The 27307-nt window shown below is 48.0% G+C and overlaps 1 protein-coding gene across 2 annotated transcripts in view; it reads right to left on the minus strand.

The window, feature by feature from the left end:
* LOC139054714 (clavesin-2-like) overlaps positions 1–27307 on the minus strand; it is a 101043-nt gene that overhangs the window by 59057 nt on the left and 14679 nt on the right. Inside the window, exon 1 of one of the 2 annotated variants that reach the window (XM_070532189.1) lies at positions 26575–26732. The exons of the other annotated variant lie outside the window; for it this stretch is intronic. The gene's annotated coding sequence lies outside the window, so the exon portion shown is untranslated. Of the gene's footprint in view, positions 1–26574; positions 26733–27307 lie in introns of those variants that run through there. 2 annotated transcript variants of the gene reach the window in all.

Raw genomic sequence — 27307 nt, forward strand, 5'->3', positions numbered from 1 at the left:
CTGCCACTGCGTGTCTTTGCTTGTGCGTATCTGGCATTCTTTCACGTGTGAGCGTGCACTCCTCTCGCTTTTCACCACGGACACTGAGAACCCGTTACCGTAGAGCGCTGTCGTAAGGGGTCCTTTCTGTATTTTTTTTATTTTTTCACAGTTGGCCATGGTCCATTCCCGTATGTGCGTATGGAGGCTGGGCAGAGGACGGAGCCATTAGCTCACGCCGCTTTGTGCAAGTGCGTCCCTTTCACTGATTTGAACGCGACTTCGGAGTGAACGGCTGCTGAGGAGGCTATTCCGGCTCAGAAAAGAAAAGAAACGCGTTCTTTCTACTTCTTGGTGTATATTTGTATTTCAGCTTCTATAGTGTTTCTTCTTTCTCTATGATGTGGCACAATAGGCCTTCCCAGCCGTGTGACATGCAGGTTGTTCTCTCTGCTTTAAGGCTTGAATGTACCGAGACGCAGACTGACGACATGCACCTCTTCTCGATCTTGTTTAAAAGCAGAACGATTCGGTAAGTCTCCAACCCAGCTCCTGTAGAGCTCCTTTATCGGAACTCGGGTCTATCACGAGAGGGATATATACGAGATATACGCATAGAAAAGGACAAGGAAAGCAGACTTAAGGCAGACATGTCCTATACGGGTGATCTCCAGCCAGCTGCCTAAATCTTTGCCGGTGGCTTTTGGTACGGCTTACCAAAATTTGCCACAATTTACCATTTTTAACATGTCGTTGTTGTATGTTATTCCGTGCGAGGCCTTCCTAGTACCGCACCTATAGGTGCATTATGGTTACAGGCTTTTCACTTTAAAAAAAATTTACCTTAGAAATGTTATCGAACTTGTAAGGTTGCATGCTTGTTTAGTATACTTTCAAAGCATCCCGAGTCGGACGCGTGTTATGTGTACGTGGCACAGGTCTACTCTACTACGCGTCCCGGCGGCACGGAGCAAGAAATATAGGAGTGGAAACTCCGCTGTTTGCGGCGACCAGAAAAGGTCACAAGCCCGCGGATATATTTTCATGCTGGCGGCACCTGGCGGCATGGGAAGAAATTACCGCTGTTTCGGTTGCCAGGGCAACCGGTCGAGTGTTGCTCCCATTCGGCCGCGCGCGCCTGACTTTTTTTTTTTTTTACTCTGCTTCTACTGAGGGAACTCTCGCGCGCTTCTTTACCGCTTGTAGCCCGAAGAGCAACTGCTGCTACGCTTCAGCCATTTGAGCACAGTAAAAAATAAAACGCGTTCTCCATGACAGCTATAAAATGATACGTAGCTTCTGGTTGTAGCCAGGGCTATCTTGCTCCGTGGCGGGCGGTTTTCGGCTTTTTGCACTTGCGAAACTGATGGCTATCTCGTTCCTATTCGCTCAAAGGGCGACCGCTTGTTTCTCGCTCTAGTGCTCACAGGGTTGCGCGTAGGAAGGATGCCGCCGTGCATGTGTTTCCGTTCCTTTTCTTTTTTTTAAGACTCGCGAAAACTAGTTGCTCTAGGTGCTTGGCGATAAGAGGAAGATTAGCGGAAGTTTGCCACACGTGTTGCTTTTTTTGATGGGCACACAACAAAACAGTTTTATTGAGTGCGCGCACCTACGCAGTTCGGTTACGGCGTGCCCGCTGAAGCAAACACCCGTGTCGTCTGCTTGTCGTCTGCTTTGAGCGGGTGCCGCCGGAGTGAGCGCCGGGCGCTGCTTTTTTTTTTTTCCGCTGCTGCTTCTACGACGCGCCGCATGGTGCCGCCACTGCATAGGGTAGCGTCGGCGCATGCAACAATTGTGACTTTATCTGGTCGCCCGCGCTCGCTCGCGCTGACGGGAGTTTCACCTCCTATATGTCTTACTCCGTGCCCGGCGGTAACCGCTTGGATTTTAAATTCGTAAGCATTTGTATGCTTACCCAACGTGAAAAACCGCCCGTCTGTCCTTCCACCCGTCCCGTAGGACGATCGTTTTCAAGATAGCGCCTGCAGCAGCGAGCAAATTCACCTTCGGGTGGCTTCTCGCTTAAGCAGCCGGAACATAGCGCTCACGAAGCTATCAGCTCTCGGCGCACTCTGCCCACATCGCAGATCGCTTTCAAGACAGCGGCTCACGCGTATCTCTTCAACGCGAACTAAACGGCGAGAACACAGCGCGCGAAGCTATCAGCAGTCAGTGCTCACTGTGCCCGTCACAGACTGCTTTCAAGGTACGGCCCACGCGACCGTGCCATACGCAGCCGCCGCCAGTGTATGGCTGAGCACGGTTCATGATGCTTCGACGCGGATGTATAAGGCGGTAAATAGCGATAACGGCTGATAATGATCGGAACGTCATCAGCGCACCCGGCGCCGCCACCTGGAGTACTTTGCTTGCGTCACCAATTCACCTTGAGCCGCCGTCCGCAGCAGTTCATGTCGCGGCAGCGCTGTCGTTTGTACTGGCCGGATCAAGTTTCACAGCATTGATAATGACACCAAGCTACGCGGACATGAGCAAGCGCCACAATGATTACGCATACTTAACAACTCCGAAAGGAGTGTCTGCGTGAATTTTTATTTTTATTTTTGAGTGCTCGGAAAAGGCCGCGTGGTGTCGGGGTTCGAGTCACCGTGCGCGCTGGGGAGGTGTGGTACGGTTACGAAGAACGGATTCGGAGAACTTGGTCTTGTAAACACAGAGTTCGGATTCCACTGATGGTCCTTACTTGTCTCCGTGAGCAAACGTCGAGTGAGACTGGTGCACCCGATGTTGCGACGCCATCTCCCGAATCCTTTGCTAACTAGAGACGCCGTCGAGCTTTAGAATAACATGGAAATAAATTGTTCATGCCTAGCGTTTCTCGCTGAAGCGGTGCCTGATTACGTGGAAAGGGGAAAAGGGAAAGGAAAAGTAGTCATAGAAAGAAAGAAAAGTGTTTTATGTTCCGGTGCCCTTACATTAAGAGTAAGTGCATCCCTGTGGTTTGTGGCCTAACAAACTTTTGACTCTCATTGGTAATTGCATCTGTGGGACGGGCCAACGGCCCTACCACCGGCTTCCTTTGTATGTTTGACCTATTTAAACCCGGACGACATCTTCTATTTCAGAGTGGCTGAAATCAGGATTTTGATAGATCGTGCAACTCCGTACAGTGTACGTTAAAAGGAGTCTGGGCTGTATTCAGATTTGCTGATCGATCAGCGAGGCACAGTATAGTAGTCTCAGCTCTAACAGTCACTGAGACAGCCGAAGAGTGAGACAATGCCTGCTCTATTGTTCTAGTTGTAATTCATGTGCTTTATGCGTAATCTATTTACATGTAAACGCTTAGATATAAAAATTCGGTGTCCATCTGGCCTACATCGCGTCCTTCCTGTATGCGTTTGATCATCGCTGCCGATCATCCCACGAGAGTCTTGACGTTCCAACGAAGAACGGAGAAGCAAGAACAAGAAGCGGAATAAAACGTTACAGAGCTTATGGAGACAACTCGGCTAGAATATAGGAAGGACTACGATTCTTCTGTTTAAGAACAAGTACGTACGCATTGAAAACGACAGCATATCAATGTTAAGCCCCCAAGTGTTGATCATGCCTTTCTCACAATTTCCTGAGTCATGGTGTTAAGTATATCCCAAATGTGTCTACTTATTGACAGCTGTGAATCGAGCTAATCTCTTCATTCACAGATGTGAATAGGCGTTTCCTCCTGCTTATCTCTCTCTCTGCACTCGTTCAAAGCGAGTACCTCCTTCTCGGCCGTAAGGGAAAGACCTCGGCGAACACTACGACCCCACCTCTCCAGGCAGACCGCCTCTCCTTCCTGATCGTGACCAAGTGACGCAGGATTTTCCCGCTTCCACTGCATATCTCTTCGGTGCGGCGAAGCATTGACCTGCACTCGCGAACACCTGGCGCGTACACAGATGCCACGCTTTCCCGGGGCGTGAAGCACGCGAAAGCGGCCGTGCACAATCGTATGGCTTTACGGAGACCACTGGCAGCTTTTGTCTTTTCCCCGTGGAACTCGCGCAGCGGCAGCCGCGGCGACACCTGCGTTTCCGTGTGCTGCTCATTGCACGCATCGCACCCTCCACGTGCTAACTGTATACGAACACCGCTACCGTCGACCGTGGCAAACGCATCGCAGCCCAGCGCGCTTTCGGAGCGCGAATGCAATGAACACGTAGAGGAGACATAGAGGTTCATGGAGACACGCTCGCACATACGCGGGAGAACTGCGAAGTGCCTGAACGGCAGATACACTCGTGCTGAAGTTGAGGACTGAGTTACAGCAAGGAAGCAGGGGCGGCGGAACGGATCGGGGAAATGCATGCGCGCGTCTCTCTGTATCCGTGTCGCGGATATGACGATTTTTGTCGTTCACTGTTTTGAGTCGACACGGTCGCTTGGCCACGTGTAACCGGCCCTCCCTCGTGTTTGCTCAAACTCCGACGCGGCTATTCGCAGATGCTCATTAGGAAATCGGCTATGCGTGCATCCTCTTCCAGGAAACGCATGGTGGGCTCTCTATATCCTTCCTTCCTTCCTCCTATCCAAACCCCCGCCCCCTGTCTTTTTCTTCTTATTTTTCTTGGGGTCAGCGATTGCATCGCGCTTGCGTGAGTGCATGCCTCTGGGTACAGGTGACGCGTACAGCTCCGTTTTTGAGGAAATGCCGTTACGCGCATAAGTGCGCGTGTCACGTGGTGCGCCCCGTAATTCGCTTGCGATACTCAGATGCGACGAAGAAAGGATGGGTGAGAGGAGACACCGTAAAGTGACAAGTTTCCGTGGTGACTGCACGGGAGCGTAACATGCAGTGATGAAAGCGGCACATTCATTACGTTTTTAATGTCAATACGGAGACAGATGTTGCGACGAATAATTTAAACCGTGTGGTCTCCTCCAACTGAAAGATGAGCGAACATACGTGGCACGTTCGTGGAATCCAAATTGGCGCGCGTCGTACTTCCTCATAGTTTTTGCACAGTCCCATATATATTTCGCTTCTTTACAAGTTCGCACAACTCGATGTGTTGATTCTCACTCCTTTTGATGGCTACGTATTCTGGTACTCAGTGCTTCCACATTGATTGCATGTTCATAGAGCTTTGACTGTGCATTGGTGCGCGCATACGATAAAGGTCTACCATATGCTCTTAAATTTTTCTTATTTCCAGGAGAAAAACGCTATGTTTACTATTAATATCACGCCGGATTCGCCCCACACACTTACAAAAGCGTGCGCTCAACCACAGGAATGAACCGGTTGGGATACTATATATAAGTGATGTTAGCACGATCATGAACGATTATATGTATGCCCTGCATCCTCTGTGATGAACGGGCCTTGGCGTAACTAGAAACACGCCGCAGTTCCGCCCATTTTTATATCTCGTCCCGGTGCATCTGGTAAGTGCGGAAGTGGAAGCTGCGATTATCATAATCCGTTTCCGAGATTGCAGTTTATCTGGCCCTGTGACGTGTGCACATCTCTCGCTTACACACGCATCGCCGCAGAGGCTGAAGCGACTGATTCCTTCGACAGCTGGAGTCGTTGGAGCGGGAACGAGCAACCCATTCATCTTCTCCGATGGGATGCCCCCCCCCCCCCCCCCCTACCACAATACCTATATATATCTATACACCTCTGACCAGCACCGAGCTGCGGCGGCATTTATGGCGACCCTCGTATTCGTCCGAATCGACGCGTTTTCACGCACCGCGGCACGTTATAGACGTGGAGGCCTGTTCACGTTCCCTTTCTTTTACGTTTTTTTCTCCTTCTTACCAGCACCTGAAGTCTAGAGGGTGCGAAGGAACAAACAAGGAATAAGAAACAAACCGAAGAAAAAGGGCTCTCGCTGGTGGGCCCGGCTATTTTCATCCATTTCTGGCTCACGCGGTGCCATTGCTCGCCCCCACGTGAGACCCAGAGCGCGCTCGTACTAGCACCACTACACAATAGACGATTCCGCATACTACGCGCTTTCGCACCGCGCAAAGGAGGGGGTTGAAGGCGACCGGACTATCTGGCCGTTCTTTTTTTTTTTTTTTCATTCGCTCCTTTTGTTTTCCACGCATTCGAACACCGCCCGCCCGGCTGTATCTCTGAAGGGGCACATAAAAAAAAAAGAGAGAGAGAGGGCCACAGCCGCAGCCGCAGCAGCGCCGCACGGCCTGCGTGCTTCGTGGGGCGCTGGCACGCTCCTTCGGAAGGAAGCGATGGGGCAGGAAGGAAGGAAGAAAAGCCGGCAAGCCGGTCTGTCGGCCGGAGACGCCGAAAAGGGCGGCGCGCGGCGGTGGAGACGACGGCGACGACCGGGAAGTCATGTGCGTCCCGCGTGGCAGCGGCTGCGGCGCCAGCACGCATGCGCTTGACCGCGCACTGCCACGTGAGCGCTCGCCTAATGATGATAATGCGGAAATCGTGGGGGAGAAGGGCGCGAGGAGAGGGGGGGGGGGAGGCGTGAAATGTTTCGGAATCCCGGGGTACACGCAGAAGGAGCGCTGCAACGGCTGCAAGCGTTTGTGGACGAGAAAGAGTCGCGCAGGCATCCTTCGTCGTCATCCAACAGCTACTGCAGACCGGAGTTTTTTCTCTCTCTCGATAATACTGAGCTCGCGATTACGAAAAGTGGAAAATTGCCATACCCATGAAAGCAGCTCTGAATGTGCAAACGATAGCTATCCTCACCTTGGTAGTGTAAGAACGCGTCCTTGCATTGTCCAGTCTTTGTATATGTCATTCACGCTGTTGTAAATTAGAGGGTCTTTGTGTTTCATAACTTTATCTTGATCATCGGCCTATCTTATGCCCACTGCAGGGCGAAGGCCACTTTCAGTGATCTTCAGTTATTTCGTTCTTGCCTTAGCTGACCCCAACCTGCAAATTTCCCAATTTCTTCACAACATCTAATTCTCTGCTGCCCTCTGCTGTGCATACCTTAAGTTGGTATCCATCATGTGACCCTATTAGATGGCCGGTTATCTGCCCTACGCTTTACATGGCATCTTCAACTTCATTTGTTCCGCTTAATCTCAACTAGAATATCGGCTACCTCCGCTTACAACATAATCCACACTGCCTTCTAATAAATTGATTTCAAATGGCATAAACACTATTGGTTTACGAATATAGAGAGAAAGTATATTAGGAAGCTCATCAGGATAGAAATGAAAGACTGGCGTGTAAGCACTTCCTGCGGGCTAAGAGTCTCAACATTGCCATCTACCGGGAGGCGTACGGATATGCGGTTCATTGTTCTTGCATGATATAAGACAATATGTTACCGTAAATGCAGGAGAAAACATTGAATTTGCTTGCCTTCTGCCAAGAGGAAAGTTGTACCGTAAGGCCAGCTCATTTTGTAAGTCAGGTAATGCTTTCGGACATAGAAAATGGACGCAGTTGTAGTACTGTTACAACTGTGAAGCAGTAGTGGCTTCTTGTCAGTCATTGAGTAATATACCCTTATTATTCGGTAGGCAACAGACTCTGAAGGCGAAGTAACCTCAAGCTTCCTCGCCCTAATTCTGCCCTCGACCGCAGCACCGATTTCTCTCGTTGCGGGCACATTCGAACGTCGAGGGTATAGCCTCCTGTCCCGTCGGAGCGAACGCGTGCCCCTTTGCGTTGGAGCGTGTGCTACCCGGCACCAATTGCACTGTTTGCAATGGTACACAGTTAATCATTTACCGCTTACTTTATTATGTTACCATGAGCATTTCAAAGTATTTGCACTAATAGTTGCATGTAATCATAGTCAAAACAAAAATAATGTACTATTATTTTAAATATGCCATTTAATTACGAAATGGTGCTAAGTGTTCTTGAACTATACCCCAGATCAGGAGTACAATGTGTTTGACCTTTATTTCCTTTAAGGCCTGCAACGACTTTATAGTCGGATAACAGAAATTTCTGGGATGAAGTTTCCGTCTTAAAGTACTTAGGCGTAGTGAGACATGTCACTAGTGTGTACAAATTCATTAAAATCGGTTGCAGAAAACACCGCGACAATGTTTTTGAGGCAAAGGAGCACAAAAGCGACAGTTTACAAGTAGACGGATCTACCAAAACATGAATGGCGCTTAGCACATCATGAATGCTAGCAGCGTGATTCAAGTCGGAAATAAATAAATAGTACTTGTTTCTCGTTTCAGAAATTTTTAGGCCCGTTGGCTTCTGCTGCTTTAACCTACCATCCGAAATAAATGAACATTACTCGTCTTTGTTTCACTCATCTGTAAGCACAGGGGCTTTTGTGGCGTTGAATTGGCTTATAATTAAAGCCCAATATTGTAGATGGGTTTGTAGCTGAAGTGCGAAACCTACTTGGCGTTTGCAATAGCGTCTTACGGCCCCATTTTTTATGACAGCGTAAATGATAGGGTACAGCAGACGCTCACCACTGATGGTGTTCCCGTCGCGAAAAAAGTATTCTGCATTCGTCAGTTTCTAGGAAACGACACGGTAGTCTACACCTTGCCGCTTCCCAATCAGACCACACGTTGCCATCTAACATATTGCGCGAGCGCCACGATAAACGGGATAGAGAGCATGCAGGCGCAACGTAAACGAACCTCCGACGGAGCGCCGTGTACGACCTCCGAGGCAAAATGTTTCCAACAACGAGGCGCTTAGCCAGGAACAGCAGCGCCACCTGGACGAAGTTGTCTAGTCTATAAGCTACACAGAGGGCGTGTCATAAACTCCTTGCGAGCATACCCATGCAGCTGGTTAACAAGGGTTCGTCAAAGTTGGCTTCTCCGTGATGCGAGGACTTGAAGGGAGTATACGACCATGCTCACTCCCTCCGTTTTACAGGCGATAGTTTGTGTGAAACTGAGAACGCGTCTGGGGTTTGCAAGAGTCCCTAGGTAAATGTAAGGAAAAAATGTATAGCAAAAATAAAGACGCAGCATTCCAACAGAATTTTCGATCAAGGCTCCACCAATCACACTATCAGATCATCGGGAACTTGCGTGCGCTAAGATGGACAATCGCTTGGCTCCGCAAAGTCTTGAGTACTCATGAGTGTAACACTGAGTAGCCAAAGGGTCTACGTAAGAATTTGCGCATCGTTGCTACAGTAAAAAAAGAAGCCCAATGAGAAATGTAAATTTCTGTTGCCGGTTACGAATTTTTGAAGCCACAACAGCTGTACAAGGAATACGTAAAAAACAAACAATAAATCCGGCAGTACTCATCTTACGATGGATGTCGACGTTATTGCGATTAGCATTGAAGCAATGAAGCAATCTAGCAACGTCGGCACACTCTATTTGTTATTATGCAGCCTGGCTCCTTTGTCGCGCTTCCCGCTGGATACGATGTGTCATTTAGCGCCGCCGTAACGAAGTTCGCGCGGGGCGCGTGTGTGAATCTATATTGAGACACGATTGTCTGAGTATGTATGACGAGGGTTCAATACCGCCTAGCACTGAGGAGGAGGAGGAGGAATAAACGTTTATTTTCGAAACAGCATCCCGGGGTAAGCCCCACTTCTATTCTAGGTAGGAGGCCTCATTCCAGGAGCCCTCTGCCCATGGCATCCAGACACAGACGCATGGCCTTCCTCGAAAGACTGGTGTAGCGCCAGACAAGAAAGCGAAGACCTCATCGAAACGTGAGAGGCCAAGCTCGTCTCCGAGGACCTGGAACAACAACGACGCCTCGTTGCCAGGGCCAAGGAAGCAGCGAAGGCCTAGCACAGAATAAATTTTAATTGATGTCTTTTTTGGCATTGAAGAGCGACGTGTACTTAGTGGCGCACACCCTGCAACCAAAGTTGACGTCAAAGAGGTGTACTGAAGAGCAGAACATATCCAGTGACCCAAGAGCCCTCAGAGAGGTTAATTGAAGGGCGGCACATACCCGGGAACCGAAGTTGGGGTCAAATAAGTTCATTGAAGAGCGGCACATACTCTGTGGAACATACACAAGAGTCCCAGTTGGCGACATGGTCGTTCATTGAAAAACAACCTAGTGGCATATAACCAGGGACATAAGTTGGGGTCAAAGAGGTTCATTGAAGAGCGGCGCATGCCCGGTGTCGCATTACCCAGTTATCCGAGTTGGCCCGGCGGTTGGTTTCGAACCCTGTTTTCTGAGCACAGCTGCCCAATATACCATTTACTACCCAGTGGCCGTAGTTTGTGGGGCAATGACTAGAGACACAGACTACGCTAACATGAACCCCACGCGAGCGGGTCGAGTTATAAATAGGGCTGACCGAGCCCGACCTGACCGCGTTTACATAACTCGCTTCTGGCGAGTCCGACAACGACGGCACACAGCGTCGTGAGCCGAGACATCGATGTGCTCAAACTGGGCTTCCGGTTCCCGCACCCGTGTGCAACAAATCTATTTCATGGTCGTTATCGCTATAGTATATATATATATATATATATATATATATATATATATATATATATATATATATATATATATATATATATATATATATATATACGATTAGGTTGCACTACGCAGCGCTTGTGCTTGCCTGGTGCTGATGCCATTACCGCTGCCGGCGCATAAATCGCAATGTCACAGTGCTTCCGCGCAAGCCTCAGCGCTGTCCGGACTGAGCCGTTACGCTGCTACCGCGTTGGCTTGGTCAACTTACCCCATTCAGTCTGGCTGACTCAGCCCCACTCGACGCTCATTCAGCCAAGCTGGCTAGCGTGTACATGAACTCGACAGTTCAATTCCATGCCGACAAGCCGACTCGACCCGCTTCTGTCGGGTTCACGTGAACTCCCTGATAGTCCCACAGGTAGACAAATAGCCACCGTAAAGTCATGACGCATCCTAAGAATCCTAATCGCAATAAAAAATAAACAAGAACACCGCCATCAAGTACGTGCGAGTACCAATTGCTATGGTATACATTCTTGTGCTACTCAATGTAGTAATAAAAGTTACCTATAAAATAATTCAACTGCAAGGAAAGTTAAACTTTAAGCTTCCGGTACCCAACACACCGAGGACTATTTCTTGAAGTCAAAAAGATTCTGCAGAGAAGTCATGGTGTCCTACAGTAAACAAAGCATGCGCACAGAGCTCATTGCGCCTGAACAGCGTGCGTGTCAACACTCATGAACGAAAAACAAGCGGATGTTCTTTTTTTACCTGTGAACCACAAATGAGGGTGAACGTGCAAGTCAGTGTAGGGTTGTCCTCATCTATACTGAGGATACGATGCTGGAAGAAGGGCATACAGAAATTAGGCCCACGAATTATGCGAATTGTGCCAGAAATGGAAATGTAGCGTACGAAAGTACGAACCCACCACCAAAACATAAATCTAACATCATTTTTTACAGGAACAAATTTGGTAACATTGAACGGGCAGAAAGTGAATGAAGTTAAATATCATCTTATGCTTCACAGCATCGTGGCGGTTTATAACGCTCGCTCTCAAGTATATTACATTACTTTTCTTGGCGTCTGATTTGACAAACTTTTGGCGTTGTTTATGCAAAGAGCAAAGTCAACCCTTTAACAAATTTGTTGGGTCCCCCCCGCCCCTCCAGAAGAAAGCCCTGCGTCGTTTTCTCGTACAATGTGACCTATTTTGTTCCTTGAGAATGGTGCTAAAGAATTGGCACCGAGTACGTTCCCGTTTGTCCCAATATAAACCTACGATGACTTTCTCGCATCAAATAAATTTGGTGCACTTTGGCGCCAACTGAATTATTTAGGCATGATAAACAGATTCACAAGCCACGCGCTGGTTTTACATTGCTTCCAATATGCATGTGCTTGTGGCTGTTTTCTGTTTCGTTGTTTTTTATATAAATAGTTCTGTTGGCGATCATTCATTCTTTAACCGCTCAGGAGTGTATTTCTATGTTGTTTATTGCCTTGCTTTTTAGCTGTACCTAATACTCATTGGATACGAGGCTAGTTTTGAGCATAAACAACGCATTCCGTCGCAGCTGCTAAACAAGAGGTAATAATTTCACGAATATGCAGCGCGCAGCATATTTTACTTATGGTAAAGGCTCTATGCAATCACGGGTAAACAAGCGCGCCATGCAATCAACAAGCATCGTCGTCTAACTTCCAGGAAAAAAGGCTAGCGTGAAAACCGCGCTGCCCTCTCATTCTCCGATGTGTACTTTAGCCTAAACAAATGCAACCTATCCGGCGTTGAAGACAAAACAACCCCATTGTTCTCCCGTGCACCAGTGTTCCGCTGTCAGGAAAGTTGATTGTTTTCCGTACTCTACGTGAGTATGAGAATTTCCTGCGCATCGGCATCCGGGAAACAACAGGGCCAGGAAGACGTAACTAAGCAGCATTCAAGCCGGAGGAAGCACTTGTGGCCGAACGGCCTACTCGAAAAAACACTCACGCTCCCATTGGCATTGGTGCCAGGAAAGAAACACGGAGAACGGACACGCGCGTACGGACCACAGATGGCACGAGTTACGGCACGTCTTACGTGCACGGGGCCGATAACGCTGCCGTCACCTTTTCACGGGCACTTGGACACAACGCTGAAGCGACCGCCTCGCTGTGGTGGTGAGCTGAAGGCAAATGCTAAATCACGAGTTGCTTCATTTATGAGAGTGACGGAGACTTCATGGCAATTGCTCAGGACAGCCACTGCTTCCTCTGATAGATGATTTTACACATACACTTCACAATTTGTCTATGCCATTTACAAGGAGTTGACGCCATATTACAATGTGTAAAGAGTGTTCATTCAAGCCATTTCCTGGGGCAACTGCTTCCTACTTACTATTCGTCAGTCGACGAGTACGTTTGCACGCACGCACAATAAAAGTGTCTTTTCAATGTTGCGCATAGCGCTCCGATGTTTTCATACTGATATAGTATAGTGCTCTACATGCGTCGAACTGCATAATGTGCTCATATACCATTATATCAATTCACAGGACCTTCTGTGATGGCTTGAACACCTGGCTGGCAACCGATAGGTCATGCATTCAAGCAAACGCGGAGGAAATGATTACGTACTTTTTTACACTCCAGGATATTTTATGATGGCCGACCGACCAAAAGAAGGCATTACGTGAAGAACAATCTGTAATTTGTGCATTGATTATTGGTATTGAATGCGGGATGCGATCTTCGATTTTGCGTGAGTCAGGGTCTGAGTACTTTCAGAATAATCAGAACCACAGAACGTGTGACTCGAGAATGGAGTGTGCAACGCGTTTTCCTAAGCTTACCGTATCTGCTATCCCGAGGACAAGAAAATGTCGCTCGAGAAGCGTTGTGCCATCGCGTTCAGAAAACGATATGTGTCGCTACTTTCTACATATTGCAAGGAGTCATATACCTTATGCTGCAAAACATAGGCTCTCGGGAGTAACGTTTGACGAATGCGCCACCTGGTAGGCACAAGTGCGGAGTTTGAAGGTGAAGTTCGTTTCGTCTGCCGATACCTTCCGGAACCTTTCCAGCAGTTCAAGCGGATGCTGTGATCACTCTATCCTTCAGGTATACATTGCGCTCTTTGAAGACGTGCGTCAATATACTCTCTCTGGCCTCCAAAGCCTCTCTCAACCAAACTGCAAACTTCTTGAAGGAATCCAAGCCAAAACATTTAGAGTATGTATTGACGTCCCCAAGAATGCATCGACCTTGGGCACCGTGACGGAATTCAGGCGTCTGTAACTACCAATTTTTCGCACACAGGAGCTCTTTCGCGCTGAAATGCGGTAGTGGGTAAAAGAACGGGGGCCATCCACATGGTGCCATTTGTGATTATGAAGTGCAAGGCTTGCTTCCTCTACAATATCAGCAAATTTCCATCTTTTAAGTTGTAGCATGGCAGTATTTTCCATGGCACATTTCCCCCTCTATGCCTAGAATTAATAGAAAAGCATATATACACTGGCTAGATCGAGTATATTTTGCACTAGAGCACATATTACAAATCATACATTGCTCGCTGCCACATTTCCACTGGTGGATAGGTTATGGCTGCATCATCAGCCATACAGAATCGGGATCCCGGTAGCGAAGACTGCAATCGCAGAAAAGATAAGGCATCAGACACATCTACCACAGCTAGTGAACTGCCTGTACTACGAGCAGCGTTCACTTGAAGTTAGCAGCAGCCACCTATCGGATGGGCAAGTTCCAGTAATTCATGGGCGGCTCTGCAACGCATAAGGACCCCACGCCTGTAAGAACACCACTTAATGAACTGCTCACGCGCAATTAAATAAAATTCTGAGGCTTTTACGTTCCGAAACCACGATCTGATTATGAGGCATGCCGTAGTGAGGGACTCCGGATTCATTTGGACCAGCTGGGGTTATTTAACTCGCACCATTTACACGGGCGTTTTGCATTTCGCCCCCGTAGAAATGTTGCCGTCGTAGCCGGGATTTGATCCCGCGATCTCGTTCTTAGCAGAGCAACAGTATAGCCACTAAGCCACCACTAGGGGTACGCTCATGCACAATGGCACGCAGTTTAACCCACCGCGGGCTATGCCATGGTGTGCTCCTTGCTGCATAGCCGGCAACGTCCGCGCAGCCGGCCTTGCAGCTGAAACCGCGCGGTGACTCATCCAAGCCGACCCGGATACCATTTTCAGGAAGTGACCTAGTGGCGCTTGCGTCAGCCGTTGCGTGGTTCTTGCGGAGTGGGCTTGTGGTGTACGTGGCACGGAGCAGCAGTATAGGTCGCATAATCGCTTCGGCCCCAACTGTGACGTTCACATGTCACGTGTTTTCGATAGGTGCGATCGAGCGTGCCTACATCGCATTCGCTTGTAAGTCGCCTACACGAGACGCTACGCATTTATCTAAACTTAAGTTTCCCACAGCGCAACTGTGTCCGACCTGCGGCGTTGACGAGGACTTAGACAACCTAATTTACATTTCCGGATGCTTTGCAATCTCACTCAATGGCTGTCTCGAGGAACGCTTTAAGCATGTGAGATAATACGCGATTTCAGGGTGACGATTCTGGATCGTTTCAATGCCCGGGATGTGAACTGCAGCCCGCTAAAGCGCTTATATAGCGTTCTTAAGAAATACAACTCCCAATGAGAGTCTTTAAATAACATTTGTGCGTATTTTGCACACTTGTATGTATTAGTTGGGGTGTACTTTGTTTTTGTTTCTTCATCTAAATCCCTTTCATTGATCCCTTACCGTCTCACCATCTCACGATGAGCAGCATATCAAGCCTGTCACTAAGAGGGAAACCTTTAAGCTCCATCTCCACAAACCATTAAACATTTTCGCACTTTTTTTCCGCATGTCTATGTCGCGAGGAACCAATTAGCTCACAGCCCAACGATATCCTGCGATGTTCTGCGACCCAGTGATGACCGATTTAGCTGTTGGGTGGCTCAGGCACAGGCACGGAAGTCAGCGCAGGAAGCCATAACGGAACGCCATTACAGCTTCACTTTCAGTGACAATAATGAGGCTGCCATCTGCGCTGTCCGATTCCTCGTTATCTCACCAGATTTTACGTTTAATAATACGATAGCATTATATGGCCCATTACCCGAAAACCCAGCGTCGTCGTTGGTGGCGTGACCAAGCAATGGTATACCAAAAATGGCCGATGACGCAAAGAGTAAAAGCACCTCAAAAACGCTCGCATTGACGTCACATTTCTCAGGGAGGTTCCTGTAAACAAAGTCAATTGCAAAATTTGGCAAATTTTGACCTGGGTGGGAATCGTAACCCTGGCCTCCGGGGTCACGCTTCCCCGACGCCACGGTGGCTCCACGGTTCTGACTGACTAAAGGTGTGGCCCAGTGTGTGCGTCATTGGTAACGTGAAGGTGCAGCAGAGATATCCCGGCGTGCTGCTACGTATGCAGTACACAGAGACTAGGGAAGGGACTATAATATTTTCGCATTCCCACACGTAAGCCGAATTTTTATCTGGAACACCCCATGCATAACTAGGTGGCAACCAATTGAAAGCACGTAAAAGTTTGTGTGTCTCAATTTACTTTACCAGCGAAGTGCATGAAACATTTCTTGTGCGGCAACGTGATTAACTACAGCAAGCAGAAACAACGGAAACATTTCTACAATGGGTTCATATCTACAATGGAACGATTGACGCTATTCCGCACATAATTTCTGTTGGCCAAACCAAAATAAACACAAGCTCAATCGATAGTACAGCCGCGCTCTTGCTTTTTCAACGTTGCGAGCCATTTTATAGTGTTCACGCTAAATGTGATGCAGCTTCATGCCATTTATTAGTACTTTGTTGAGGAGTTTCGGAAAGGGTGTCAGAGTGGCAAAACTCTAGACAAGAAAGACAACTTGTCCATACATGATAAGCGAGACGAGGAATGCACAATGGTTTGAAAAATGGCGCCTCACTATTTGTATGCACCAAACGGGCCCTGCGCGTTTTCCTACCCGGGTAAAGTGTCACGATGACAACATACACGGTCAATGTAGGCTAAAATACAACGTTGTAGCTTGCGCAGTCGCAGAAGCTCAGGCGCCCCACGATCGCGGTAAGTGTCATTTTCAAAAGTTGCAAAGCCCACTCCAGGATTGTCTTCCTCGTCTCTGAGCCTCCCCGAGTACTTCTTCTCTCGTTTCTGATCACATTAAAGGAGTTGGCTTTTCGCCCAGCTGTGTTCAAGAAACATAGCATCGCTGCACGAGTATTGGAAAAGTGGTGCACACATTTTGGAGATGTGGATGATTATGTATTTAGCGCGATAATCTGATATATACCTTGAGAGCAATTTCGGCATGCGCACCACATACAAAGTAACAAAAGAGCTACATTATTTTTGCTTGTAATATCAGTTCATGCTGTTGCTTTTTGCACCATCGTAGCTATGAAAGAACAACTTACGTCGCCGAAAGACACTTCCGAACAAGCTTTTAGGGGCTTCACTTCTTGTGCGTTCACCTTTTGTTCTCGTTTCTTATTTTCTATTTCTAGCAATTGGCGTGCTTTATCATGCAGTAGAATAATAAACGCGCGTGTTTTGTTTGACCTACTGAACGAACGGTGTAACGGGTTCGTTGAGAGAGAGAGAGAGAGAGCGGATAGGCCAACGTGGCGCCGTGGTGCCCACGAATTCTCGGCAATTATTTCTCGAGCCGCGCCTAGTTCTATGCGAACAGTAAGAGTAATTGCAGTGCTGGGCATTATCATAAGTACTTCCGGCCTGCTTCCTTTTTGCCTTTTACTTGATTTGTTAAAGGAAAATATGCAAGGACTAATATGTGAACACTGGGGATACGTTTCCAACCGAGATACTTAGAGCTGTACAACAGAGTGCTCCGGGGGGAGTGATGCTGCTTCTCACGTGTGGTGCAGATGCGTGGCGGTAGGCACAAAAAGAGTAGACTTCGTGTTGCACATACAGAGTTCTAACTTGCACTCGAGAATGCTAACAGGCAGTAGTCCTCTATATCAAAGCAGGCAGTGGCCGCAAAGGTAAGTTAGTATTCAAGGATGCCTTACGATGTCGCTAGTAACTTGAAAGATTCAAACTAGGAAAGTGCGAACGGGCTATGGGTTAGCGAAATGCGTAGGTGAGTGACAGAACTTGGTCCGAGGACGACTGAATGACTAGGACAATGAGTATCATGGCAACGATGCTGAGTTTACCACCACAATAACGACCATGGTGACGGCACGATGAGAGCGCAACATATATAGATTACAACATGCATACTCTAATCCCAGAAACCTCTTCATGCATACGGAAAGCCCCACCAAGGAAGAAGTTCATAAGCAAATGCGTATGGCATCGTAAGAACAGACAAAACATGCGCAACGCCGACAATATTGACATAAGAGAGGAGTACTTCTCTATATTGCCAAAATTATCTGGGAAACGAAGACAGATGTGCGAAGAATGGGTGAATGAATTAGTTACCCAATCGACTAAAAGGAACTAACTTATTTTCATGTTTCTAGCCTATTTCTGTTTTGGGGGTAACGGGGCCTCAAAAACTATTTCTTCTATTTTGACGTTCTTTATTGGCGCGACCTGCAGTGACTAGCCGTACTGTCTACGTGTGCTCTGCTTAATTATTTAACATCTGTCATATTGTCCTTTCTTTCCACTTCCCTCCCCTTCTTCATATCTTCCATTTCTATGTTTCTTTCTGCTCCTTTCTGAAGAGTAGGCAGGTGTTGTGCCCCTTTGGGTGCCAGTTGCCAGCCTGCTTCTCGCTTTCCCTCTCACCTATAGTGTATATACGTTTTCAAAGCAAAAAGTACTAATAAGAATAATAATCGACAGAGAGAGAGAGAGAGAAAGGCAAAGGAAAGACAGGGAGGTTAACCAGAGATTATCTCCGGTTGGCTACCCTGTTCTGGGGGAAGGGAAAGGGGATGCAATAGGTGAGAAAGAAAGAAAGATAAAAAAAAGGAAAAAAAAACCTAAGCACACACACGCACGTACACACGAACTATTTCTGTGGGCACTGTCACGCAACCCGCAAAGGCATTCCTAGTCTTACGCAGTGTCACCGTACAGTCCTGCGCCACACAGTGTACTGTCACAATTTGTCAGAAAGTCCCGTGTCTTTCAAGTATCGCAGCAGCGCCTTCATAGCGGATCGCGCTGATGTTCGCGTAGGCCAGGTTCCAAGGATCTTGTCTTCTGTCATAGGGCGCTTGTCCAGTTTGTCTAAGGTGGCTGAGAGGACAGTTCTTTGTGGGTTAAAACGAGAGCACTGACAAAGAAGATGCTCGATCGTTTCGTTGCACCCGCAGAAGTCACACAGTGGGCTGTTGGCCACTGTGTGACTTCAACAACACCGGCCGTTGTTTCGTTGTCTTGCGGAATGAGGTAGTGGACATTAATGTTGCCCAGGAGCTTTACTACCATCAAAGCATTGATTGCGCTTCGGTTGTGGACGTCAATAGCCAGGATGTTCTTTCGAGTATTAATTCTGATATCTTTGATTTCTCCTGGGTGAAGAGCTTCCAGAGAAACGGAAATCGCTTGTCGATTAAGGTGGTTGAGGTTGTCGGCAGGTGCGTCCGGCACAAAAAGAATTGTGTGCGCCGATGGCCTGCGCTGTGGAATGACGGTAGACTTACTTGACGAAGACCGTCCGCTGATGTTTCTTCTCTTGGCCTTCCGGTGTACCACTCTTTCGAAGCCTTCGTCATCTGAGGCGTCATCGCTTGAGTAGGAGTACAGCGCAGTGTCCTCGCTGTCAGCTTGACTCGGTGGGCAATTTCTCTTCCTCGGGCCGGTACCTGACGAAGCAGTCACGTCGCGTCGGCATTCTGCCGACTCCACTTCCATTGCCGTGGCAATGAGAGCGGCGTCTCCCAGTAAAACACGGGAAAAAGCCGAAAATACTGCAGCGCGAAGGAATAGTGGTCTCTACGAGAATCACTTCGTCTTCCTCTTCCCCAATAATCGACAGAGAGTGTAACAAAGCAAGGGCTCTGATTGCAGTCAGGCAGGTAAAATTTCTGGTACGTTAACCTACGAATAGGTGTCCCGAACCTTTAATAAGCGATTTAATGTTTCAGACAATCATGAGGCGGTGATTTGTGCTCTGGTCTAGTATCTCGAGTACGCCAATAGAGCCAGAAAAATGGCGCTGTATACAGTATACCTCAAGAAAGCCTGCAAAACGTCACGTGTTTGCCAAGATATATACAATCTTCGCAGGTCATCCCCATTCATCGTCTATGTACACTGGGTGGAGGGATACGGTAAGATCAAGCACAACCCGCTGCGATAGCCCAGTTGATATATGACCTGGCGCTGATGAGCTCGAAGTCAAGGGTGCGATCCCGGCCGCGGCGGGCGAATTTCTATGAGGGCGAAATGCAAAGATGCTCACGAACACGGTATAGGTGCGCGTTAGTGAACCCGAAGTGGTGAAATATATTCGGAGTGCCCCACTACGGCGTGCACTGGCGAGCGCTGTGCGTGTCCCTACGTGCCTTCTTTTGTCCCGTCTTTTAATCGCGCGACCGTACTCCCCTTGAAGATGCATTACCAACAAGCCCACATTGCAACCCTCGTGCCTGATAAATATATCATGTTTTTGAAGCGTAAAACCCCACAATTGTACATCACCATCAGAGCAATTTTTCGCACAGAAATGCATTCTAATATTTGGCACCAGAAATCCCACTTGATGCCTTTCGTCGAGATCTCAGTTCTCTCCGTTTTGCCAAAAAAAATCACTTCGCCGTCGTCGGGTCACACCCTCTTTAATCCCACACTGTGTCTACTCCCATCCCCACAATATTTATCCGGTGGAGGAAGCCTCTCTTTGGAAAATACGGGCTAGAGCAGCCGTTACATCTTCCGTCACCTGAGTCTGGGGTCCAACACCTAAAGAATCAGTGGAGTGACCAAATGTGGGTTGTTCCATCTTCTATCGCGGACATTCACCGCCTCTTGTGGCTCTATCCAGTAATGAAGACTACCCGACAAGAGATAGTAAGAGATGACAGGCTACGAACGAATCGGAGGTACAGTTGTAGGCGTTGGCTTATCCAAAATAAGCTCGTTGAGGTACTATGGCCATTTCTGCATGAGGCACACCACCTCCAAACTTTTATTTCATTAAAAATCGATGCAGCAGGCGAGCTTTGCGAAAGCTTCATGTTACAAAAGGCAAGCCAGAGTTAAAGGTGTAGTTCATCTCAGGAACGGAGTGACTAAATCCAAATATTTAATGGGATACTAGAGAAACACAAAGTCAGTTTAAACTGATAAATTATTCCTTTAGGATTTTCTTGTTTATTTCTTGTTTATTTTTTTCCTAATTTAGTGATAAGAGGTTGTTTAATAAAAGAGAAAATCAAAGTCAGGGTTCCATTTTATTAATTTCGTACCATAAACCCAGCAGCATTACGTCAGTATTACGTCACGAATTTCGAAGTATTTCTTCGCATTAGGGCCGTTGCGGCTTCGTTAAAGCTCTTGGAACTTGCCAAGTTCAATCTCTGTCTCTCTTAGACTACAATGTAGCCCATCTTTACTAATAACGAATAAATTAGGCCCGTGCAGAAACCATCCAAATTCCTGACTTCAAGACGGCCTGGTACGGAAACGTCAAGGCGATGCCGCCAGGAGTCTTTCGTTCTCGTGCCTTTTCTGGCTTAATAACCGTATTTTCCAGGTCACTGGAAGGGCATCCTACTATAATACATGCAGCTAAACTTATTATTCTATTTAGTGTCCCCTTAAAGGCGAACGCTCGCATCGCAGATCAACAAGTGCAGTTCTATTTTTTGTATTTGAATATTGCCATTCAATGATCAACCAGCCCCGGGCAACACTACTGCATGAGTAACAAGGGCTAGGTCTAGTACAGCTAAGCCGTAGAACATCGTACGAGTAATACGGAATACGTGGTTTTGTCTCCCGCCTGCGGAAAGTTATTTTTGTCCTGCTTTATTACATTTCTCCATACTACTTAGAACTTTATATTTATATTAACACCTAATTTCTCCTGCGCTTACCGCGGCTTTATTATCTGTTTGCTTCATGTGGTTGTATCTAGAAGAAGGTGTCGTCGTCTCGAAATGTTTCATGTATATACAGCAGCTTGACAGTGTAGGCGGACGCCGTCGTATGTAAGGACGAGAGGGCGGAAACATGCGTCGCTTCATTAGACAATGCCATTCAGCGCGTACACCCTCGCCTTGAACTGAATGCGCCGCGAAGCCACTGCCGCTTGCACTTGGAGTGGCACAGGCGGAAAGCATTGCCACACCCACGACTGCGCACGCAACGTACTACAGTCACCGTCGCCGTTGGACCTTGACATACGGCCACCGCGTCGCAGAAGTGCGATTACGCGGTCTCTCGTTACGTAACGAGCGACGGCCGTTGACTTCTCTGCTCATTTGGCATCGCCGACCTTGCCCTGCATAAGAGAAAACGACAGGCGGCGGCGGCTGCGGTCATGACAATTATTGCTATTGTTTTTCATCTTGTCTCGCGAACGTCTCCTGGCAGCATTTTGTGAGTGGCGCTGGCGAGTAGAGCGTCACATTGTGCGAGCGTTGAACGTTTTGACGGCCTTCACGCGAACATCCCAAATTACGTAGACGCTTCAAAAGTGGGCGTATTCGTTGTTCTCCTCATCCATCGGAGGTGGGTACCACACAAAAGAAAGCGTGTATTTCCAGCTTGAGAACGGGGGTCGCACCGCAAGGCAGTGCTTACGTACGAAATAAATTCACGATGAGGCATGCTTCTGCGTGGAACGAGACATTAAGACCGTTGGTGGGAAGGACAAATTTGACAACAGAGATTCTAGTAATGACGTCCTAATGCTTGCTCAACGTTTCTAGAAGCAGACGGAAACCGAGAAGCGTAGCGTACGTGCGTTCGCCTGCGTAATGAAGGGCGTTGCTCTCGTCGTGGGTGTCATGTGCATCATCTCGATTTCTTGCGGGAAAGTAGGCATAGGACATGAACTACAGCAACGTTAGTGCGCCTGTTTGGAGAACAATTAACTTAGTCAAGAGTTCCATCAAATCCAACCTGGTAAGGAAGACACATTGATATAATAGAAATAAGACTTGTGTCAGTCACTTTCTTTTTATTTTGGTATTTGTACAAGGAACTCGTACATCTCTGACCTGAGCAGCTTGCGGGAGATTATGAACAGAAAGAAAGTGAACGTGATACACCATGCCAAATGTAACTGAGGCTTTTCTGAAAAGTGAGAAACTCAAGTATAGTTAAACCAAATACAACGTATATCCTTCGTATAGAAGACGCATAGTCACCGCGTTCGCTTCAGCATGCAACAGCATCGCGCAGTAATCCTGGAGAGAATGCATCTCACGTCTCACGTAGTGGACAGTTAAAGCGGACACACTTCCGTGCGCATTTCGACCATTATAACAACACGGTCATCGCGCGGCGTTATTTGTATATGCGCATCGACACTGGATGCCACGAAGGCTGGCTATACGTTCCCCATGGCTGCCCCTAAAGGACTCAATAGTGGGAAAATTCTGCCATCTTGTTCTACATAGTGCTGTAGTGAGTTGCATAAGAATGCATTCTGCAATGACTTCAGGGTGGCAGTGCTATCCTCACTGTTCTGTGAGCAATGTGATTGGCTTTAGTGGGGAATATGCCACCGCATATAGCATCTTCACGGCTCAACACACACAGGCATGTCATTGTACGGAAAGTAGGATAAACATCGACAGACACCACACATTCTTTCTTAAAACAAACAGAAGAAATTCAGTGTCCTACATTTAGCGCTATTTCTAGAGTGGACCAGACATATTTTGTTACTAGCAGTTGTATTGGCACAAGAAATCCAATGAATCCAGAAACGGAATACTGGATGGTAGGCGCATGGAGCGGGTAGTTCAGTGAAAACTCCTTTCTAAATTGGCTACGTGGGTGCTTATGTCATTACAGTTTTCATTTGGAGATAGCATGCAGTTGGATACGTTGCCTCTGAATACGTACAACACAGGTAAGTGCTGCACATTCACATTCGTAAACAAGCCACTTGTCTTGCGTGTTATACTATTTGACAGCACACTTTGGCGTATCTTCACATTGTTGCATCCGAACATTGGTAACCATGTGAATAATACCCGTTTCGCCGAAGTATGACGAGATCTCAGGACGATTTCACAAATATATATTTTCGTTCGCACATGCATTTTCCCATTCGCCGGCGGCCTTTGCGAATATGTCCAACATCAGGATTGGCTAAATATGATTTTTTTTACGAACGATTCTAGCAAATAGCTTTCCTTGAGCGCTGGCCTTGGACGTGAAGACTGAATAAATTAAAATGGAATCTCCAAATAAAAATCCACAATACTTCTGACACACTAAGGCGTGAGAAGTCGCCAAGCATAGGCCCTCACCCTTTTTGTTCCAAGCTACCGTCACTGTGAAAAGGTTGCTCGTCGAAGTGATCGTCTCCAGGCGATGTCTGTGGGATCATGCCGCTTTCGAAGGGGTTCACTGAAGACCAGAAGGTGGAGCGAAAAACGCCGAAGCCGCGTGGAGTAGACAGCACTGTGCGCTAACTTCACCGACGAAAACGCGTATTAGCACACGGGATTCACTTCAAGGAGCTTGCGCTCAATCTCGACACAGTAAGCGAAGGCATGTTTAGCGGCACGGCTCCCCTGACAACGCTTTCCGTGGTAAGCCCGAGGTTGCACACTCCTTCTACTCCGGCACGTCTCCTGCTGCGTTTCCTTCTAAAACTCCCGCCCGGCTGAACCAGTGCGCTCGGCAAAAAAAACGTGCGCGTCCCAGTGCGTGCGTATTCTTCGCTCTCAGGTCGCGTGCCATTCTCGCCCCGAGTCGTGGATCGCAAGCGCGTGGCATCACGGCGCAGCAAGCGAAGCAGGGCGAGACGGAGGGCAACTTTCCGTGACACGCTGTACACCCGTGTGCGGAACTGCTTTGTCGTCAACGCAGCAACCGGACTGTTGAGAGCGGGTTAGAGATAAGGAAGGTTGGAACCGGTCAAGGTTTTCTGGAAGCAGAAACCTCTACCCTGCTGTGGAGTCGTGAAGTTCAGTTGAAAATAAAAGAAATGTACTTTCGTTGGAAGGGCAATACATTGAAAGCGTTAGCAAATTTTAAGGTCTCACTAAAGATCTTCCGACGGCGCTATAGCAGTACGTGGGGACGTAACGATGGCGCGATTTAGCACGCCGGGCAACTGCCCGGCGTGCTGCTGCTGCGGCGGGCAACTGCTGCTGTGTTCGGCGTGTCGCGGGTAGTCGACACGCATCTCATACCACTGACATGATGAGGTAGCGTTGCAGGGTAGATGGTGAAGTTAAGAGGAAGACAAACAAGTTTAAGATGTACACAAAAATGCTAGCATGATAAGCATGTAAAGCATACTTGATTTGCTCAAGCAGGCTAGGTGGCTATTTGTCACCTCCCCGTTTCAAAGGACATGCCACTTCTTCTTCTTCTTCGTCTTCTTTTTCATCATCATCATCATCATCATCATCATCATCATGAGGAATGCCACCAGCACGCCACTTGGCGTCGCACCTCGGTGGTGGATGAGATGGCGCCGAAAGAAAACTGTCGGCCTTTGTAGCTAGAATTTTACCGTTCTTTCTACTCAGACCACTGCACGCACTGTAAGTTGTGGAGTGCACACAGCAAGAACTTTACTGTTTCCATGCATGAGGCTCGCTCCAGCAGCGCAAGCAGAACGCCGCCTTCTCTTCTTCGCAAAGCCATTTGAGCGTTAAGGCGCATCCACCAGGCTTCTTCGGTTTTGCAGCCAACCTCACTGAACGTATGTCGGCTCTCTATTGACACCTAACGAGCCACCCGCGGGCCGCGCATGCGTCGTCGATACCACGACAGCAGGACGATGCCGATGGGTCCGCGAACGCGCCGAGAGTGCCCCTATAATTGCTATCGCCACAAAGTGAGTTTATCAGGGTTAGTACAAAACCTTCATCGTGTTATTAAGCACATGGGAAGGTCAACAGGTCTTGTCCGACCAAGGACTTCACAGTTCATTAAACACTCTGACAAGGTATAGTGTAACCTATGTTTCGGAACATGTCTAGATATAATGTATGAAAATGCGTGATGTCTATAAACCCTCTTCGCGGAGTAATTTCTCTAGAAAAATGAGATGGCGATTGTGGCGGCGTCCATAACATTGCCTCAAGCGAAAGCGCCCAAATGCGAAATCATTAGCGCTTCTACACTGCTATGCTGTGCGATCAGCTGTAGGAAGTGCAACTGGGTAATCGCTAACGCACTGTGCTTCATTTATGCTGCAAACTGAGGAACCGTATACGAGTAGACGTGTGCAATAGTTGGCATGGAAAATAGCGACCGACACATTAAGGAAAGGAATGAATCTGTGTGGCCAAGTTCACCGCAGATTCACAGGGACTGCCTGTGTTGCCGTTGCTTCGCGATGCACGGATTGCCTAGAGCATAAAAATATTCACTCATCTGCCAGAGTTGGATTGCTAACTTCCAAAAGAAAGGAATTCAACCGCCGAACGTCGGCAAGAGTGAGTACCTCTCGTTGCAGTGATAAAAGGAGTACATGTCGCAAATTACGGGCATAGCAAGGTTCTCGCACGTTATCTACAAAAATCCCTTCCAACTCACACTCAAACTTATGCCACTATATTGCCCACTTATCAAAGATAAGGGATTGGTCACAGTTTTGAATCAATGCACCGAAGCATGGGGGACGGACTACACCAAGAGCACACGAGTATTCGAAGCTGAAGGTTTCGTGACGGTTCACAATGTAAGTGAGTGACTATCGATGATTCGTCTTTGCTACAAGCTATTACGAAGTGCAGAACATGTACGTTCCAAGCACTGTGCAAAAAGTTAAGAGAAAATATACCGCAACTGAGCACACCCGGGAACGAACAGGCAGAAAATCTACAATAAGGTCCTGACCACACCGAGAAACGTCACTGAGTCAGAAACATGACAATCTGGGCTTCAAATTGATTTGAAACTAGATAACGAAAGGCAAAAGACACTAATCCTGATTTGCTTCAGAAGCGGAAAGTTTGGATAGCCCAGTATACATCTCTAGCCCCGCTTCTAGTATACAAGCAGCGTATACGCTATTCGCGCCGTTTGGAGAAGGTGTGATGAACTCCAGGAGCGCTTACATGTCCTCCGAAGCTGTGGCCAAAGGTCCTTTCACCCTGTCCCTGTCTAGGATGACTGCCGAGACAGAGGCTTGCTGAGCGGTAAAATGGCGTCATGCACACCTCTTATAAACACGGAGGCAAAGGATGCCGCGCGTCACCATGCGATCGAACATGATGGCGCCGCCGGTATCAACGTGGAAAGTATCTCTTTCCGATATTCGCTATGGTGAGACCTTCCGTAACTAGGCGACCTTCCTGTTCGGGCACACAGTATCTTTCCCTCAGATTCCCCTTTCCGTTGCGCAACATGGCGCAACCGGTAATCGCAATATACGACCCTCAGATATAATACATTCGATTACAGGCACCCAGAAAAAAAAAAGAAAGAAGGTTACAGGGTATGCGCACGCGGCTGCAGCAGGCGCCCGATCTTATCGATGCCATGAATGCATTCTCCGACAGTTTTCCTTCCTGCAAAGTCTATAGCAGGAAGGGACCCTCACAGCAGTCCCGGGGCGCTAACCGGCCGAAAGTTCCGACACGGCTCTCTCCTACCTGCGTGCCGCGCTATAGGGGGCCCAGCTTCGCACTTTTGCCCGCCGCTAGCTGCGCGTAAAAAAAAAAAAGAAAAAGAAAAAAAGAATCCCCGTGACCGGAAATGGTGGGCTTCCGACTTCCGCGAGCGACATTGGATTCGAGCTCAGTCACTTTATAACGGCGAGGAGCGTTTCCTGTTTACGCTCAACCCTCT

This window comes from Dermacentor albipictus, chromosome 1, assembly GCF_038994185.2.
Source record: "Dermacentor albipictus isolate Rhodes 1998 colony chromosome 1, USDA_Dalb.pri_finalv2, whole genome shotgun sequence".
NCBI classification, from domain to species: domain Eukaryota; kingdom Metazoa; phylum Arthropoda; class Arachnida; order Ixodida; family Ixodidae; genus Dermacentor; species Dermacentor albipictus.